Source organism: Herpailurus yagouaroundi, unplaced genomic scaffold (assembly GCF_014898765.1).
Source record: "Herpailurus yagouaroundi ecotype Mexico unplaced genomic scaffold, PumYag 77, whole genome shotgun sequence".
NCBI lineage: Eukaryota > Metazoa > Chordata > Mammalia > Carnivora > Felidae > Herpailurus > Herpailurus yagouaroundi.
In genome coordinates this window covers 56,471,461-56,492,556 of record NW_024412388.1, presented here as the reverse complement: position 1 = coordinate 56,492,556, position 21,096 = coordinate 56,471,461, and the positions used below count along the sequence as shown (strand labels likewise).

General features: G+C 42.9%; 1 protein-coding gene across 1 annotated transcript in view; it reads left to right on the top strand.

Moving 5' to 3' along the window:
• The window catches only part of GNG12 (G protein subunit gamma 12), a 128,044-nt gene that overhangs the window by 41,399 nt on the left and 65,549 nt on the right, over positions 1-21,096 (top strand). Inside the window, exon 2 of the mRNA XM_040470593.1 lies at positions 8,801-8,853. The gene's annotated coding sequence lies outside the window, so the exon portion shown is untranslated. The remainder of the gene's footprint in view (positions 1-8,800; positions 8,854-21,096) is intronic.

Genomic DNA, 21,096 nt, shown 5'->3' with positions numbered 1-21,096 from the left:
CCACATTGCCGGGCATGTGGTAGGCTTAGAGAGGCTGATGTGGGGCAGGATAGTGGAAGAACTCACCACCCTCATCTGTAGTTTGCTTTGACCTTGCTATGGCCCTGACCACCCGGTCCTGTCAGTCCTTGGGAGATGTAAGCCACTCTTGATTTTTCTCAGAAGAACCCCATCCTGTCCTTACAGGGACCATCATCCAGTTTAGCTAGGTTTTCAGTCACCCTGTAAGACACTAAGCACGTTATGAAAATACACACACAATACCAACCCAAACTGCCAAGGGTTATATAAATATCAGTGGGGAGACTTAGGAACTGAGAATATTACGTAGGGTGGAGGCACACAGTTTTTTTGCATATTTGTATATACACGGAATAAAAATATTTCTACTGTGGCGAGTTTAAATGTGAAATCCTCACACCCCCCTGCCCTCAGTTCTGAAGATGTAGTGACTTGTAGGCTTAATCGTGAATTTTGGAAGTTTCATTTTATAATTTGATCCAGATTATTTTTCTTTCTCCCTAGTGAACATTAATCGTTTCCTGTGAATTTTCCTGATATTAGGAAACAGATGTTTCATATTTTTATCTGCGTTTTTCCCAAATGCTGAACCAGGACTTTTGTAGTGTCTGTGTGTGTGTGTGTGTGTGTGTGTGTACACTGTGAATTTTTGAGGAATGAGTTATATCAGAATTTGCAAATAAAAGCATAACAGCTATATCTACAGAATTACACAGATTTGTCCAAGGCTGGAAACATTGTTGGACATTCTGTTTAATGTAGTTTGGTACTGTTTAGCTAATGTAGACTTCTGGCCTAAGAATGCATTAGGACTGTCTCATGTTAGTGTGCTTGCCAGAATAAGGAGCAGCTTAGCAAAAAGCACATAGTTAATGCAGCCTTCAATGCTCTGATTTTTAACTAACTGTATTTTTTTGTTTGTTTGTTTTTACCTTGGTCTCTTAACTGCATGAAGTGCTTCATCTCTTACTAAAACACTGAGTCAGTGTTATCTCTGTGCAGAGTAGGGTGCTAGGATTTTGGGGAGATACAAACACAAATAAGATACAGACCTTGGGATCTTACTCAGTAGAAGAGGTGAAACATATACTAAAATACCTGCTATAAAAGGTAGAGAGTGATAAAGGTTATAGAAATTCATAGAGAAGAGTGGTTTCATTGAGCCCAGAAGGGAAGGAATACTGGCAAGAAGAGTGATGTTTATGCTCGTTTAAAAAAAAAAAAAAAAAATGACAGTAAAGCAACACTTAAGTCTAAGTTATTTGGATTATTTTAACTGCATAAGGATGGTCTGTTACATAAGGCATTGTTTTGGTGGATTCTCTAAAAATACTACTAGCCAGAGAAAGACAAGTACTGCATGGTATCATTTATATGTGGAATCAAAACCAAAACAAATCAAATCAAACTCCTAGAAACAGTAGAAAAGTGGTTGCCAGGGGCTGGGGGGGACACAGGGAGAGGTTGGTAAAAACTTTAAGCTGTAAAATGAATAAGGGCTGAGGATCTAATGGGAAACATGTTGACTGTAGTTGATAACGTTGTATTATATCATTGAGATTTTCTAGAAAAGCAGAACTTAAATTTTCTCACCCCACCCGAAGAAAAAGGTCAATATGTGAGATGATGGGTGTATTAATTAACTAAATAGGAGGAAGCCTTTTGCAATGTGTATCAAATCGCCATGATGGACACTTGAAATATCTTACAGTTTTACTTGTCAATTACACCTCAACAAAGCTGAATTAAAAATGCCAACATTTCTGGAGAGCCTCTAGTGCAGCAGGTGTGGTTCTCTGATGCTTTGTATAAAGGCTTTTTAATAGGAAATGAGGTAGGATTGGTGCTTGAGATAATTATCCATTTGCACAAAAACACATCTCTTTATTTTGGTTCCTGTGGTTCCAAGAACAAAGGGCTGAGTCCAATCTTGGCCAACTCCAAGGCTCGGTGACCCTGTTTAAGTTGCCTGGCCTGCGTGGGTCTCCGTTTTCTCAGGCGTGTAGTGCGAATTGTCGTATTCCGCAGCTCACTCACAGGGTTGCTGTGAAAATAAAAGTGGGTGTAAATGAACATTGAAAAGCAATCAAAAGCCAAGCATTTTGCCAAGAAACAATGTCATAGCTCATGAGGTTTATACAAAATGTGGCTGTTGCTTATTATTTATCAAAATGCTCTGTAAATTAAAAGGTGTTTATTCTAAAATTCAAAATACAGGGAATATATTTATAGCAAAGACAAATACTAACTCTTGATTATCATATACTATTTAAGAGCTCATTGAAATTCATAACAAAAATATGAAGATCCTTCTATGAATAAGAAAAACATAAGCTTATTTTTCAAGGTGACAAACCATTAATAAATAGGAAAAAAAGTTCATTTTCACTAATTATCTTAGAAATACAAATTAAAACTGCATTAAGAATACCATTTTATGTGTAAAATGTCAACATCTCAGAAATTCCCCATTATTTGGTTGGTGGTGTTATATGCTAATTAAAGGCCCTTTTAAAAACAAAAAAATTGTTAATTCTACTGTTAGAAATTTAGGGAAGCTGGGGAAATAAGTGAAAGGGACGAAAAAAGCTAAAACATGAAGATATCCAATGTAATATTATTTATAATAATAAAGACTGGTGACAATTTGCATTATTTAGTGCAGTATGGGAGTGACTTAGTAAATTGGAACTTTTTACATGAAGGACTGATTTTAGGCCCCTTAAATAATCATTATGAATATGTGTAGAAACACAGAAAATATTTAAAATGGAAAAAGAAAATACTAGCCGTCATTTATGGAGCCTTTCCTGGTGGCATTGGGCCAACATTCTCCCTGAGAATGTATTCTCTCTCTGAATACAGATAGCAACTGTGTGCTTAAAGGATTTTTACGCGTTAGAAAATTGAGGCTTACAGGTAAATGGCTCAAGGACTTGCATGTCATCAGTGGAGAAGCCAACATTCAGACCTCACCTTCTAGAGGAGCCAACATTCAGACCTCACCTTCTAACTCCAAAGCTTTCTCTGGGTTTACTATCAATAGCATTTGAACTGTGGCCATGGTCACGTAATAACGTGTGTGTGTGGAGCGTAACAGGCAAAAATAAGTGGTAGCATTACGATGGTGGGCATGTGGGCCCAGAGATGTTTGATGTCCTTTTAAAACTGTCATTGGGAAACATACAGACACCACCACCACCACCACCACCACCACCAAAAAAGTGCCACTGCCCTTTCCATAGAAAAATAAGAAACAGTATATTGAGTAAAATTTCATTTGTTTGCTCTGGCTTTTTATGTATTCTCATAGAGGTTGGCAAAATAGGGATTACATGTCTGTTTTTAAAATTTCTCACTAGCTTTGGCATAATCAGGATACTTGCCCCCCAGATTATCTACAAAGTAGGTGAGGACACATCCCACCAGCTCTTTAATTAAAAAAAAAATTTCAAGTCTCTAACTCTTTGTGGATTAAGGACAGTGAGCAGGTGGGAGAATTTCTCCTGATGAACAGCCCAGACCAGCTCTTCCGGGCAGGAGCCCATCTCAAGGTGGAGATAATGGGGTGGCACCATTTGGTTAAAGTAGGCCAGTTCACCTGCTCAGGGTGTGCCCTTTCCTAGGACAAAAGCCCTTGCACAGTGAGGGAAAATGTCACCATTTTTGTTCCTACTGTCTTTCACCTTTCGGGCTCAAGACTTGTCCTGATTCTTTGATGCATTACAGCATTGCTTTATAAAGTCAGGAGTCCTGGTGCACCCGAGTGGCTCAGTCAGTTAAGTGTCTGACTTCGGCTCAGGTCATGATCTCGTGGTCTGTGAATTCAAGCCTAATGATGGGCTCTGTGCTAATAGCTCAGATCCTGGAGCCCATTTCTGATTCTGTGTCCCTCTCTCTCTCTGTCCCTCTGTGTCTCCCTCTCTCTCTGCCCCAGCTTGTGCTCTGTCTCTCTCTCTCTCTCTCTCTCAAAAATAAACATTAAAAAAAATTTTTTAAATAAAAAAATAAAGTCAGGAGCCCTGCAACATCTAGTAACACAAATTTCCATGATAGACTCAAGATACAGGGTATATTTTGCCTCACCTTTGTGGAACATGTATCTTTTACACTTACACCTAGAGTAAGGGCCTTGTATGTTTTGAAGGCCCTTTTATATCCATTTTGCCATTTGAGATAACATCATGTCAGAATTTGCAAGTGGAAATCAGAACGGATCTGACTAGGGAAAGGTGGAGATGTCTTGAGAGCTGGAAACATTCTCCGGCATGTTTCTCAATATAGCCCATTCAGGGTCACTTCCTATTTTGTGGGTGGGGAAATGGAGGCACCTGTTAGTTAACTAATTTGCTGGAAGTCATGGTAGTCAAGACAGCTAGAAGCCAGGCCTATAAAACTAATGTTCCCCCCACCCCACCTCCTACAGTGCTATATTCTGTATTTTCTAGAGAATTAACATGAACTAGAAGCAGGTATGATCAGGATCCAGTGGCTGTTTAAAGATCTCCCAGGGCTATAATTTTGTATTTTATAATGACGGTAAATGTTATATAGTAATGGAGTCTAGCAAGTTATCACATGCATTTTAGACGATTCCTATCGAGTGGATCTTTTTATAGTGACACAAATACGTACACCTGTGCTGTTCAGTACAGTAGCTACTACTTTGTCTACTTGATTACTTGAAATATGGCTTATGAGTCTTTAATTGTTTAAATTCCCACATGTGCTAGCAGCTATTGTAGTGGACAGCAATAGTTCAAGACTTCTTGATGCTTTCTTGACATCTCCACTTGGGTAGCTCAAAGTTAACAAGGTCAATCAAATCAATTCTTTTTTTTTTCAAATTAGAACTCTTGATTTTCCTCGCACAACCTGTTTCTCCCCTAAAGAAGACACCACTGACCCAGTTGCTTGAGCCAAAACCTAGGTGTCCTCTAGACCCGTTCCTCTCTCTCCTCTCCCACAACCACTTCAGCAGCAGGTCTTGATTGTTTTACTTCCAGAACCTATCCTGAATCCATCCACTTCTCTCCATCTCAACTGCTACCATCCTGTGCCCAAGGTACCATCATTTCTCACTTAAACAATTGAATGGCCTCATACTGGTCACTGATCCATCCATCCACTGTTGCCTCTTCCAGACTCCTCCATGCAGCTGCCAGAGAGACATTGTTAAATTCTTCAGTAGGTCACATCACTCCATGCTTATATGGAAAAATTTGTAGAACTTGTCACTATTTGAAGTTATCTTACTTCTTTGTGTACTTGTTTATTTTCTGTCTTCCATTACAGTGGGAGGGCCCCTATATCAGGAGCCTTGTTTACCTCATTTACTGCTACATCTCCAGCAGGTACAACCATGCCTGGCACATAATTTGCATTCAGTAAACCTCTCAACAACAATTAGATTAATGTTTATTGTAGAGGGAGATGAGGTAGGAAGAGTCAAAACACAATTGGTTATTATAATTTGATTGTTAATAACTGAGATAATGTTGACGTCCATATACATGGGAAGTTGGTGGTTTCTTTTACATTCTGGATGCAGTGGGAAGAGGGGCTGTGATGGCTAATTGCGTTTATCGGTGAGTGGTAGGCTGGGCCAATGTCCTGATGCAATCACTGACGTGAGCTACAAAGAGCTCTTTCTCTCCCTAGAAGTCTGTGTATGTCCCAGATCTTGAAACTCTTGTCTTTCCCACTGGTAGAGAAAGGGGAGAGTGTCCTCCTACAAGGTCACTTTTTATATTCATCCAAGGAGAGTTTAGATAGTGCTGGAAAGAAACATACTGTGGAACTGAAGGGTAAGGAATGACAAAGCCATGACTGGACAACAAAAGGAGATTTTCAACATGAGACTTTTATTTTAAAAATATTTGGAATATACTCACTGAGTTATTTGAAGCCAAGTAAATCCAAAAAAAAAAAATAGGGCTTTGTGTACTTTTTTAACTTGAATATTGCTTTTATTAAAAAAAATTTTTGAGAGAGAGAGCAAGCGATAGTGGAGGGGGGGTGCAGGGAGGGCATAGAGAGAAGGAGAGAGAGAATCCCAAGCAGAGCCCCCACTGTCAGCTCACAGCCTGACATGTGGGGCTCGAGCTCATGAACCTCGAGATCATGACCTGAGCTGAAGTTGGATGCTTAACCAGCTGAGCCACCCACGCGCCCCGAATATTGCATCTTTTAAAGGAAAGGGTCTTTTCTGTCATTCCTTTATAATGGTCAGCCAAGGCTTTCAGAGGGCATGTTATTACTTAGATCCACGTGCAAAGTTAAGGGAAGCTGATGATCTTGTTGGAGGTATGATCGAGTTGGCCAAGCTCTGAGTTGTGTCTGTTCCCTCTCCTAGTGAACAAGCATAGGCTGGATTTAAAACATATCCCCTCAGCACTGGCTGGATTTAAAAGATGAAGTGAAAGCTTGCTTTGCTAAAGAACATATTTGGAGACTTTTTATCCCAGTGTGTTTTTATTCACACTCTGGCTCTTGCACTTACAAGCTGGATAACCTTAGGCTGCTGACTTCTATGCCTCAGTTTGCTTACCTGCTAAATGGAGTAATAAAAGGACCTACCCTGTATGGTTACTGAGTAGATTAGAGGAACATGCAAAGCACTTGGAACAGTGCCTGGCACATGACTCCATAAATACCAGCTTTTGTTATCCGTAGTAGTACATAATTCTCAACTGAATTGAATGAATACTACTGTTACTGCAGAGAGAGAAAGCTGTCCCTATGGCAGCCAAAGGAGTTCACAAAGGCTTCCCAGAGGAGATGACTTTGGAACTGATGCCTACAGGTAGGCTGATACGATAGGGAAAGGATGTGTTTGACAGAAAGAACAGAATCTGCAAAGGCACAGAGGGGTGAGTGTGTGGCACGTAGGGACCTGTAAATAGGTCTGTGTAGCTAAAAGACAAGATATCTGAGTGCCCGGGAAGAGGTCAGGCATGAGACCACTGCAGCTTTTGAGACTGGGCTAAGGAACTTGGATTTGCTCCTACAACCTAGAGGAAGCCACTGAAGGACTTTCAGCAGGTTCAGGGCTCAGCATCCCACAGTGGCCTCAGTCCAAGGCCTGCTGATTCTGAACAGTGTCCCTGACCAACCTCCTTTCCTACTATATGGGCGTGGAGTTCACACGTGTGGATCTTATTTTTCTCACTAGGTGTGACTTCTTTGGGGACCACGGATTAATCAATTTAAAAGGATATGTTTTCTGAATTCCTTTCTACCTGATTCTTCTGGTCTTCCTCTCCACCCAGCTAGGACAGATATAGAGGTACCTATCTTATAGACCCCTTTGAGAATCTGATGGAAGTGATAGACCCTTCCCTCAGAAAAATTGTGAAGACAAAATTTTCGAACGACCGACACCTACCCCCCCAACCCCGACACCATTAACCTCCTGCTGCATCCCGGTCAGACCCAGGCCTGCTTGTGGTGATTTTGCTCCTCCTCCATGTTGTTTTTATTTTAATTTGCTAGCACATCCCATAACTCCTCCATCTGCCGTCACTGCTATTATCTGACCATGTATCGTGACAGCAGCCTTGGATCACTTGGTGGTTATAACTAAAACTGAAAGTAATTATCTTATCTTGAGCCATTCACATTTAGGTGAGAGTCTAGTGGCTAAAGGACATGGGATCTGGAGGCAGACCTCTACATGGATTAGAATCCCAGCTCTGTCACCAACGTATAACCTTGAGCATGTTACTTAACCTCTCCCAAGTCTCAGTTTCCTTATTACAAAATGGGAATGATAATATGCTTATCTCATAAGGTTATTGTGAGTGTTAATTGAAGTCAGATGCCAAGAACAGTTCCTGGCACATAGTTAAGTGCTATATAAATATTTGCTATTATTACGTGATTATTTCCAGTAAAATGACATCACAAATGGGGTGATGATGGATTACTAAGAGGAGAAAAATAGATGAATAAAATCTCTTCATGCATTTGACTTGATTTACCAGTACCTGAAGGCCAAAAGTGGATTCCCTCTGTGTCTGATGTGGCTACTCGCCATCGTGGCTGTTGACTACTTGAAATGTGGCTAGTCTGAGTTGTGACGTGCTGGGTCTTAAAGATTTAGTGTGACGAAAAGAATGTGCAATGTCTCATTAGTAATTTTTCTATTGGTTACATGGTGAAATGATAATATTCTGAATAAATTCAGTTACACATTTTAAAATTTCATCCATTTCTTTTTGCCTGTTTAGTGTAACTACTAGAAAATAGAAAATTATATATATATATATAGTTCATGTTCTATTTCTGTTGAGCAGGACTGCCTTGGGCTCATCCTTATCAATAAAACAAAAATTTGCTTATTTGTGATCTATTGGGAAGCCTTGTATACTCTTCCCCATTGTCCTGGAGGTTGTGCTGGACTGTCCATTTTTTAATTGGTTCCATGCAGGGAGCCGTGCCTTGGTCCTAGCAGAAGGGGTTGAGGGACCAAGGCAAGAGCAACAACCAAAGAGGCTTCTGCTGACTTGGAGGGGTTTGCATGAAAACACTACCATTTATAGTTATACTGGCTTCAGACTTTCAGTGCTCCCTGAAGTAGAAGAGAGAAGGCTCTCTATTCAGGAAGTTGAAATATGTAGGCAAAAAACTCTCCCTATTCCATCAGGAGCCAGAAAAAGCTTTGCTAATCTTTAACTAAAAGAATAAATACTCAACATCATGGCGGTCACTTGGGACTGAAAGCACACCCTTTCCAAGTGTGATTTACTTATGGAATGTTTGCTTAATTCTATTTCAGATTCATTCTACCACTTCCAACCTGAAAACGGTGGGCCACAGGAAGTCTTTCTGGTGAGTTCTCTTTCATTTTTAAAACAATGTGACTGTTTGACATTATTTTTGAAATGATATTCACACTTCTAAGTTAGATACATCCCTACCAGGACTATGATTAGATGTCTATTTATTCACACTTTTTAAAATTTCCTCTCTGAAAGGATTTAAGATGTTTCCATGCCTTAAAAAAAAGCAGATCAATCCACATTCCTTTGCTAAGAACATGGTCAGGGAAAAGATCTATGATTATATGCCAAATACGTTTAAATTTTCTTTTTTTTTTTTTTTTTTTTTTTTTTTTTTTTTTTGGTAATGAAACTATTTCCAGGCCCTTGTTGATGGTCTGCTTGTTTCAAGCAGTATCCAAAACAACAAAGTGTTATTTCAGCCAAGGAATTCAGACAGTCCCTTGCAGTGTGTTGTAATGAAAATTGGCTTACAGCTACAACATATTAGCTTTCTTACTGCTGGAGGTTTCTTCTCCTCTCTTTGAACCTAAATGTGATTGTTGTGAGAGAATAGTTATGCATTGGTAGAAAACTGACTTTAGAGTTAGGCAAATAATATACTTTTTAAGTGAAAAATCTTCTGGGGCTTCATGTGGCCTGACTCCCTAATACTGTGGTGACATTCTTATTTGCAGTGCGTAGCAGTTAGCTTTTGCTGCGTAAGAAACCACTCCAAAATATACTGCCAGAAATTCGAGCCGAAATTTCCCGACTCCAAATAACAATCATTTCCTTATCCTGCAATGTTGTGGGTTGGCGGTTTGGGCTGGGCTTTGCTGTGTGATTCTTCTGGTTTCCAGTGGGACCACTCCTGTCTGAAGTCAGCTACAGGTCCACGATGGCTAAGGCATGTGTCTCACCATCCTCCAGGCTACCCTGAGCATGTTCGCATGGGGTTGATCAGGGTTGACCGAGACAAAGTGGGAACGTCTTGAGGTTGAGGCTCAGCTGTGGCACAGCGTTGTTTCCATCACATTCTGTCGGCCAAATTGAGCTGTATGGCTGGCCTGGAATCACGAGGCTCCAGAGTCTACCCCTTAGTACAGGAGCTACAGAACTGTACTGCAGGCAGCATGGATAAAGAGAGGGGAAGGATTGTGGCCATTTTTATAGTCCTGCCATACAGGGCTTCTGAGTCACAGGGAAAGAGAAGGGCATGGAGTGAGGACTCCGATCCATGCCTATCCCATAGCCTGCCATCCTCTGTCCCCATTCTGCTTGACAGGCCCTGGCACTGCCAGCTGGCATCTCAGTTCAGACCACTGCTGCACTGGTCATCCTTTGGCTCATCTTTCAGGCTGTCCCTGCTTTGCTCAGAAACTGTCGGTGCCCCAGGTCACCCACAGCACCAGCCTCGACTCCTCTCTCTGGCTTCTCCATGTCCATCACCTGGCTACATCCTTTCCTGCTCGCCTCTCACTATTTCCTTTATTCCAGCCATGCTGGTCCCATTACCATTTCTCTGGAGGATACGTCATGCTGCTCACCCCTTCTCCACTTGGAAACCCTTCCCATTCTGAAGGTCCCACTGGAATATTCTCTTCTTCACAATATGGCCTCCCAGCCTACTCCTGCCATCTGGGATCTGCCCTGCCCTGAACTACTTCAAAGCCAAACCCTGTGCTCTGTGGTTCACTCCCTTCACCTTGGCTAGTCTTCCTTCTTCCATTGCTTTGTCAGTGATATCTTTGAACCTAGACATGATTGCCATGAGATAACTGTTATACAGTGGTAGAAAACGGACTTTAGAGAGCAGACGGCTACCTACACTTTCCTTGTACCACAGAGGTGTATACTGAGAGTATAGCAGGTACTTAGTCCTAGCATAGCAGGTATACCTTAGTACAGGTACTTAGTATATAGCAGGAGGCAGCATGGACACTACAGTTGGTTGTCTGTCAGCAGCTCATCAGGATCACATGAGACACCTGTTGAAACACAAGCACACGGTCCCTTCTCCTGCGCCCTCCCCATTCATTAGGTCTGGGGTAGACTCCCAGAATCTTAAAGTGCTCAGATGATTCTCATGCGATTGCTGTGTGCAAGTTGGCAACCACTTGTTATGGAAAGAATAAGAAATTTATATGAGACCTGGGTCTGAGCCCTGACTCTTCTGCTGCTGGCTGTGGGACCTTATGAACTCAACCTCGTTGAGCTTCAGTTTCTCCCTCTGTAAAATGGGAATGATGTTTAACTTGAGGCCTGCCAGAAGATCTAAAAGGAGGATGTATGTGCAAGTGTTTTATAAACCATAAAAAATAATTAAAGTGCATTAACTGGTTATGGATCTGAGGCTAGCCAGGGTTAAGAAAGGGGAAGTTACCTTCGTGGTAGGGGTGGTCGTGGTAGTGATGGAGGAATAGGCAGTGAGTAGTTGCGTGGTAGTCATGGGAGGATACATAATAACAGCAGCAATAAGTCATATTAGTGTGTACTGGGGTTTTCTTTTCTTCTTTTTCTTTTTTTTTGAGTGCTGACTGTGTGAGCCAGGCACTGCTAACTGCTTTACATGGGATTATTTGAGATTTACGAGAAGAGCCCCCTGTTCAGTTGCATCTATACCATCATTAGGGCCTATTCCATGATTAGTGAATGAGCCCTTTGGGTTTTTTGTCCTCTTCAAAATACCCGGTTAAAATGTGCTCATCCCTGAAAGAAGAAATACTTGATTAAACTGCTGTCAACCATGGACAGCCTGTCAATGTCAAGTAAAAGGTCCTGTAGAAGTGTGAACTGCTTTGATTGGATGAGAGGAGATGGGAAAGGTAGAGCAACCATTAGTGGGAGGCACAGTAAAGGGCCAGAGGGCGTCCAGCTGCCCAAGGAAGGGTGGAGTGGTGGGAGGTCTGCACGAGGGCCGGAAGAGGGGGAGGAGGACCAAGTCATCTGCTGACAGTTTGGCGCAGGGCTCTTCCTGGTCCAAGGCCACCACCTTCTCAGCCTGCTCACCTACAGCTTCCCCAAACAGCTACCATGACAGGCAGCATTTGTAAAACTGTCTTCCATTCACCATCCAATTTGTTTTACAAATAATAATAATAATTATTATTATTGTTTTGTTTGCAAGTAACAGAAATCCAACTGAAACTAGTTTCTTTTTTTTTTTTAATTTTTTTTAATGTTTGTTTATTTTTGAGACAGAGAGAGACAGCATGAGCGGAGGAGAGAGAGGGAGACACAGAATCCGAAGGAGGCTCCTGGCTCTGAGCTGTCAGCACAGAGCCTGACATGGGTCTTGAACTCACGAGCTGTGAGATCATGACCTGAGCCAAAGTCGGACACTTAACTGACTGAGCCACCCAGGAGCCCCACTAGTTTCTTGACTTACGTTATTAAGATGTCTGCATTGGAATGGGCTTCTGGTATAGCTGTGTCCAGGGGTTCAAAAGGTATCATTAGGCCATTATCTTTCACTCACTCTCTCCATTTTTTGGCTCTGCTCAACTCTGTCAACTTCATTCACAGGCAAACTCTTCCCTCACCATGTGCCAGAGGTGGCCATCAATGTTACATTTCCATCATCCTCACAGCTATGGATCTCAGTGAAAAGGGGTTGCTTCTTTTGCCATTTTTCTAGCGATAGGACCAAGGAGGGTTAACGGGCCCAGTTTGGATTCTTTGCCTGAATCAACTTGGTTAGAAGCACACAGAAGACAATAGCAGTATCTATTTGGGCAAGGTTTGTTTCTGTGGCCCTTGAGAGAGGGTGAATCCCATTTCATGGAATGCAATCCCTATGAAAAAAGGAAGAATTTCGTTACCAGTAGAAGGAAGGAAGGAAGAGAGTGCCAAGCAGATAAAATTTTTAGGTACCAGAGTCCACTGATTTAGAAATTCTTAATGGGGGCGCGGGGAGGGGTGTCCACAAAACTGGAAAGGTTTAAAATTAGATTCAGCTTCAGTTTCATCGGCTATCTATTCCAGGTTTGGTATCATGATCAAGACTAGTAACAGCATATGGAGAGGTCAAGGATGGGTGACCCCACTGTGGGGTCGGATAGGCAGCTTTGGGCCTGAGGATCTCCTACCGCATCCCCAGAATCTATAGGAGTGATTATTAACCTGGACACAGTAAATAGGCTTCAGTAGACCTGTAACCCATCGAATGAAAAAAATGAATGAGCTTCTATAATTATTTGCAAAATTGTGTGTATGCACTTTTTTACTGGAAAAAGGGATTATGCTTCCATTGTTTTCTCATAGGATTCCATGGCCCCTACCGTTTAAGAGTCATTGCTTCACACGTACTTAAATTGTTTTATATTTGGCTAGCTTAATCTTATGCATCCATTTCTTGTCTTGGCTCAGCTAATAAAGTTTAGTGTCCATGATAAACATAGTTCCCTATGGAACAGACACAGTGATGTCAGTGGCTGAGTATGTTGCATTAAATTGCATGTTGAGGTTTTTAGGCATATATGTAAACTTTTTACAACCATAGCTGCCATTTACCTAAATGCTTACTCTGGTGCCAGGTTCTGTGCTACGTGCTTTATGTGCATTATCTGAACTAGTTATTTATACACATGACTATAATTCTGCAAACCTCAGGTCTATAGTAACACGTACAAGAACCAGCTCCTTCTCTCTGCCACTGTGAGAATACAGAATATAAACTCCATCTTTTCTGTCTTCCCTGTATCTGCTGCTGTGGGTCCACCTGTCTCTACCTTTCTCCCCACAGATGATAGAATCATAGAATCCCAGAGTTGGAAGAGGCCACTAAGATCATGTAATTCAGTTGTTACAAGCTCTGCTCTTTGGTTATCTAGCTTAGGGACTCCCAAGAGGAGTGGGAAGGGTGGGCAGGACCCAACTTCCTGCCCTACTTCAGTCACCACTGTCTGCTGAAAACCACTCATCTGCAAGGATAAAAAAGGCTCAGGATTAGATGTCAGACTTGAGGTTGAGTGCAGGCTACTACTTTGCTTACCAACCTGTGTGACCCTAGGAAAGTCGCCCAACCTCTCTTGAACCACAGGTTCCTTAGTGGTCAAAGGGGATAATAACACTTGCCTCTTGGAGTTGTTAGGGGGACTGAATGAGGTAATACCTGTAAAGTCCTTGGTCTCGTGCCTGGCACATAGTCTGTGCTTAGCAAAGGTTAGCTGTAATTAGACATTCCACACGTGGCATCCGAGACCTGATTAAGACATGGCTATATTGTCTGTCACTATTCCTTTAATGTTTATTCAGTGAGGTGTGTCTTTTCTCCATTTTATTTTGAAAACTTAAGCCTATGACTTCTCCAGTTTTTCTTTGGCAATAAAAAGTCCTATGGCCCCTGTAAGTAACACACACATACCACACATGCACATTTGCTTTGGAAATTGGAAATGCTCAATGTGTGGTCAATCAGCAGTCAGTATTCACTCAAGAGAAGACTCACCCCTCCCCCGCCATCTTGCCAGTATGGGTCTCCCCAGCTGCCCACCGCTTCAGGCTTCCCCAGGTGAAGTAGGGGGAGAGGGAGGAAGAGAGGAAGATTCTTACCTGACTGCCACTGTCACGCCTGGCACTGGGTCCTCTGAGCCTGGCTGATGGATAAATGGACTCTTTCTCTCCTGGCTGCTTCCGTGGCTTTCTCAAGGCCCCCCTGCTGGAACTTTCCAGCACTCAGGCAGTATGTCTCCTTCTGCTGGCTGTGACCATCAGCCAGCAGCTTCTGGTTTCCATTCACGTTCTGTCTTTGGGGTCCTCTCACCATCAGGCTGAATGAAGGCCGTTGGGTAGAACCTGTTTTAAGGAGACCGAAGCTGACATTCCTGGAGCCCAGAGTTCATACTCCTTCAACCCCCCAGAGGTAGGGGGTGAGCAGTCACTTTCCCTGACACAGCCTTCTGTTCTCCCACCTTAGGCCTCCTTAGTAACCCCCTCATATTTTGGTTCCTCAGGCAGAAGTCACATACCAGTCCCCAAACTCTAGGAGACCCATATCAAGCCTTCCAGACATTGCCTTTGAAACCCTTTTCTCTAGGCTTGAAATGAAAGGCCAGCTCCCTCCACCCAAGCCATCTTGGGGAGGGTGGGAATCAGAGAATTTCCAAGGAATCTGCCTCACAAAATCCTCATCCCTTTCCACTGCCCTGAACCTGTTTATATATCCTCCTTATGGATCTTTGAGCCAGCTAAGTCAGCTTCTTAGAAATTTCCACATAATGGTCTGGCCCCTTGCTTTGGAATTTCCCATCTGTTGAATCTTGATGCTGGAGTGGAAACTTCCACTTTAGCATCTTGTAAGATTAACTGTTAACCCCTGGCTACTGCAAGGAACTCCTCTTCAGCGCCCCTAAAAGCGACTCTCCGTCCTGTTCTTGAAACTTGAGCGAGCATGGGGAGCCCCCCACCTCCTCCTCTTCTCCCAAATGTCTTCTTCCAATTTTCAGGTAACGTGAAGTTGCTGGAAGGATGCTGCTCCCACAAAGCCAGGCCCAGCTCCCAGCTACATTCCCTGTAATGGGTGTCAGAAGTGTGTGTGTGACTCCCAGTTTGAGGAAATCGGCCTGGGCGGCAGAGATTCCAATGGCAGCCAGGCTTTTACCAGCACCCTGCCTCTAAGACCACAGGGAAGCCTTTGACCTTGTCTCCGGGAAGGTTTTCCTTACCATCACACCAAAGTGCACCTGTTACAACCGCAAGAGAAAGCTAGTATTTGGAAACTCCATGCTCAATCACCGTCTCCCATGCTCATGACCCTAACATAGTTTTTCTTGTTCTGAGGACTGATGGGGGCCATGCTTCATGGGGATTTCTAATCAAGGCTCCGTCCATAGTTTATGAACCCTAAAAAATCAAGACTACAGAATATGCCCTACTGTCCTGCAAAGACCACCCCTTCCCCCCTGTTTTGTTTGTTTGTTTGTTTGTTTTGTTTTTTGCAGTTTTTCTTTTATGCTTCAGCATCCTTTGGAGTCAGCAGATTTTTCTGACTTCTCCAGCCCCAGCATTGTGAACTTGGCCTCTCTGGCAAGGTGCCCTCTTTTGTCATGTGCAAGTTGGGCCACTGTGATGGTAGGTAGGTCACTCTGTGTTTAGGTCCCCCAGCTCCTGGTAAAGGCAGAGTGTCAGATGAGCAAGTGACACATGCTAGCAGGACACTCGAGTCAGAGTTGGAGTCGCTTTGGGGATGATGGCCTAAGAATGTATTAAGTGCATTTTGGGCAATTCCATCATTGGACTGGTTCCCCCAGCAAGACTCAACGTGTATCCAGATGTGAACCTGCCTTATGCCCTCCTGTTAGTTTTTCTGGCTGTTTATAAAGATGGTAGGATCCAGCTCCCTTCTCCTCCATCCCCTGCTCTGTGTCCTCCTTCAAACCCCAGATGATGTTGGAGACAGAGGCTGACAGGGCAGAACTGAACCTCCCGACCACTTCTCACCTGCGTTCTTCTCTCGGCCTCCAAGGATACAGCGCTTTCCATTTGGCCATTCACATATCTAGATGTATGAAATAGCTAACAGGCTGTCAACTAAAACATTCTTTTTATTTGTGTGCATTTTACAGCAGGGAGGTGCATTGTGTAGACAGGTAGACCAGAGTCCAGACCTTTCCTTAGCTTTTGAAATACTTTGGGCAGGGTCTCTGAGCCTCAGTTTCGTCATTTGCTAAATGAAGATAATGCCAGTTGCCTCATGAGATAGCTGCATTGAGGAAATTATTGCATATAATGAATTCAGCACAGCGGCCTATCACATAGTATATGTTCAATAAATGGTAGGTGTTACCATTATTTGCTTTTGACTGTTGCAATGATTTCTTAAAAATCCTTATAGCCTTGAAAGAAGAAGCCCAATTCTCCAGCAATTTTTTCTTTTTTGGATCAAATAGGAATTTGAGAAAAAATCAAAATGTGTGCGACCACCTGCTTTGAAAAAATAGCTTGCAAATCTCATTAGTTCTTTGTCATGTACAAAGTGACTTTTTTTGGTTGCACAGGCAGCATGCCTCAAGGGCTAAAAATAAAGCTCAACCTGTCCAACCTCAAATCCACCACTAAATACCTTGGGCAACATGCGACCTCAGGCAAGTCACTTACTCTTGAAGCCTCAACTTCTACATCAGTACAATGAGGATAACACTGCACAGGGTTATTGAGAGAATTAAGTGAAATAATCCACGTGAAATGTTGAGTACACAGTAAGCACCCAAATAATGGTGGCCGCTATCTTCACATCACGATACTACCTTTATTTTGCAGAACATTTCTTTTTCCTTGTGATAAATGGCTTCATGGAGACACTTTTATATGTAAGAAGTTCTCACTGTTTTATTCAAGAAAGAACAAGAACATTTAGGAGCAGGTTTGCTTATAAATACCAGGCTGTAGCATATACAAAAGCAAGCTACATTAACTAAACAACTTGTCATATCTTTAGACCTCCTCTCGTTTCCTTGTTAAGATTTGAATAAGTGATTTTGCCACTAGATTGGGAGAAGTTTATAGATTATTTTTACAGCGACTGTGAAAATATGCAAACATAGCTATATTTGGTGAGGTGCTTTAAATTCACATCAGTTTCTTTTCTGTTGTCAATAGGACTGGCATAGTTGGAACCTTTGTGGAGCCCAAGGAGGTCTCAAAAGGAGACCTGACCTTCCCATCAGGAGGAGGGGGAGAAGGCAGGGCCTGAGCCAACGGGATGACCCAAAACAAGGGCAGAGGCTTGGTCAGGCAGGGTTGGAGAGCTGGCCAGTGGTGGAGCTCGGATTCCTGATTAAGGAGGTTCGTTCCCTCTAACAGGAATCCCGTGGAACACTTCCTTCCTAGGATCCCCCTGGGGCAGTGGGCACTCCGGAGCCAGTAGAGCTCCAGACTCCTTGCATCTTACCAGGTGCCCATGCTGTGCCAAGTACAGGGTTTGTATAGAATGAAGCGGCATCATGATTTGTTGGACTGATTTTGAAGTTTAGGTAACTCATGCCTGTACATCTTTGGTGAATGAATTGCCCAGGGAAGCAGAAACCCGCTCTTATGTTGGGTTTGACTTACCCACCTCTGCAGATAGACTGTTCAGGAGTGCTTCCTTTACCTAGAAGCTTAAAACCTGGTTGGTGAGCTAGAGAAAAGGGGACGCAGTGCAGCCTTCAGGGTGGGACGGGTAGGTGGGGAAGCAGTGGGGCCACTTCTGTTGTTTGGTTGGGAGGTGTTTATTGAGCACCTGTGATGTGCCTGGGGCAGGGTGAAGAAGGAGCAGAACCAATGGGGACACTTTTGGCCGCCTACCACCTTGCACTCTCTTTCCCAGCCTCTTAGTCCACTCCCTGAGGTGGGAACTGAGCCATGTGACCATACAGAAATCACCCATTGCCATTTTGTGGACAAGGCTTGCAGGAGCCTCTTGCCGACACAGTCACTCCTCAGCCAGCAGTGCTGGCCACAGAGCTAATGACAGTTATGATGCCTGAGTTTTAGGGTCTTTCACCACTGGGGACCCCTTCTGAGACCCTATAGCTAATGTGCCATTCCTAATTTTATATTCTTCTGGTAAAGAGGCCCCCAAATCGAATAAGGCTCAGGGTCCACCAAAACTAGATCTGTTCCTAGGCCAGGGAGAACTGGCACACACTCAGGGTCTTTCCTTCTGCCCTGTTATGCCATCACCAAGAGACTAAACCTACAGTTTGCTTCAACTTTGAGAACAGGTTATCTGTGTGAGACCTCTTCTGTGGCTTTATCTGAGTTCTCCCAGTGGGAGAACGTAACCCTTTCTGTGAAGGGAAGGAAGGCCAGTGAGGAATTGCTGTCTGGACTCCTTCCTGGCCACCAGACACCCTCAGGAGGTGGCAAGGTCCCACCATTCCTCCAGGAAAGCAGGGCGGGTGCTCTCAGGCCTCCAGTGGCTTTGTGGTTGCACAGAAGGAGGCCCTGCAAAGGGAACCCTGTGTGAGGCGCAGTGGAAAATTCTCCTAAAAAAAAAAAAAAAAAGTAATATCCTTGAAACTGTATCAGCTTTGGCAAAACCATAACCCTGATCTCAAGTTTTAGGAGAGTAGACCTGCCAACCTACAGCACTATGCTGATAAAGTGTTCCTGCTCGCTGCCTTAATCATGTCCCTTCCCTCATTGCACAAAAGGGCTGGAGTGCTTGTTAATCAGTGAGAATTAAATGTATTGACAAGAAGCAGGAGGAGGGGAAAAGGCCCATTTTGTACTTGAATATCTTCCTAGCGCTTTGCAAAAAAATCCCATTTGAAAGGAATTTCCTTGTTTCAGTGAAATGCTGGCCAACTTCGCCCCCTGGAGTAGAATTGGAGAATTGCATAAAACGAGCCATCTAAGGCATCCTTATTGTTCTGACAGATAGTCTGGAAAGAAATTGTCAGCCTGTGATGACTCAGGATAGGGAAAGGGGCCTGGTCTGTAAAACTTTTTGGGGTTTTTTTTGGTTGTTCTTTTCTTCTGCCTTCAAACAATTATTCTAAACCTAGGTTCAAATACTTGTTTTGTATCTATAAAGCATAAAATAGTTAAAATGTTACCAGGTTTAAGGCTCACACCTATTAAACTACAGTGGGCACTTTTTTTTTTTTTTGCCAGGTCTCGTGACCAATGCTAATTACCAATGCTAAGGATTGAGCCTCCTTTTATCCCTTGAAGTTGTGGTAGAGACAAAAACAACCAGAAAATAGAAATTTTCAACAACCAACTAGATACATATTAGTGATCCTAACTTAGAAACTGCAGCTCACCATTGCCTACATTGGAATCTTTTGAGTTAGTCCTGCTGGTTTAAATTACTTGCCTCAGTTCACTTACACTTGCTACTAGCACCTGCCAGAAAGTAGCTTTCAGTCACAGCCTAACAAAGCAAGACTTACTTCCCTACTACTTCCTATACTTTTTGTATATTTTTAAAACCAAAATGATTTTGTCCTGATGCTTTTACTAATCCTTTGTTAATTACTCAACTGCTTTTAATTTCCAGATCTGACCCAATTATTTAGCTTCTGTTGTGTCTTCTATAATTAGAGCCTTCATAATAAAAATCTCATCTACTATCTTTTGTTCACCAAGTGGTAGTTCATGTCCCTGGGTGAATGTTTATCATCTCTATTGTTCTAGATTTTCATCCCCCAAGTGGAGGACACAATCACAGTATTTTTATTAGTAATGGTATTAATAGTTTAATAGTTATTGTTTTTCCTTTCCCTCCTCTCAGGAATCCTGAGACACACTTCAGTATTTGAGGGCATGGCATTGTTAAGAGGGTGTTTGTTACTTCTACATCAGATTCATTGCCTACTTGGGGCTGTGTGTCCTTAAGGATGGGAAAGGGAAGACTGTACACATACCTTGTAGGTTATTATTGTGAACCTTTTTTTTTTTCAACATTTGACAGAGGTTTCTAATGATTATTGATCATAACGTGTATTTATTGTGTATAATATTTCATCTTGTGCAATTTTTATATAAGAAAATGATTTTTTTAATGTTTATTTATTTTTGAGAGAGACAGAGCACGTGAATGAGGGAGGTACACAGAGAAAGGGAAACACAGAATCCGAAGCAGCCTCCAGGCTCTGAGCTGTCAGCACAGAGCCCCACACAGGGCTCAAACGCACAAACCATGAGACCATGACCTGAGCTGAAGTTGGATGCTTCACTGACTGAGCCACCCAGTTGCCCCAGAAAACCATTTTTTCACTGTACCATCTGTTTGCTTTTTGCACCCAATGTATGGAAACCAACTGTCCTAAGTGCTAAGTAGGCATTACTGGCGGGGGGGGGGGGTATATTTCCCCCAGGATAAGTTCCTGGGAGATTGCTCTTGTGTCTGGCCTCTTGACACACTCTGACGAAGCTCAGAGCAGGTAGTGAGCCTGGGGAGTGGGAATTCCTGCTGGCCCCGTCTCAGTCCACAGCACAAGCTGGTTTCTTTTCTTTGTGAATACTTACCCTCCTTGCCTACGGCTGCAGCCACCACCCCTGTTATTTGGAGGAGAAGACACACACCTTTCTCAGTCATCTGCCCCCTTTTCATTGTTGAAAGTGACCATTAATCTAATGTTGAGACAGCCTGATTCATTAATGATTCCTTGATGTTCAGATAATTGCAAGGCTGAGCAACATCAGGATGGTTTGCAAGTTTCCTCTCATTTCAGAATTTTCAAGCTTTCATTATTTGCAGACTGCAACATGCTGGCGTTCAGACTCTGCTGACTAGGACAGACAGGAAGGAGAAGGGCAAGGTTTGCCACTGAGAGATGGGAGTTTGGGATAGGGCAGAATATGGCTTCGTGTTTTTCGT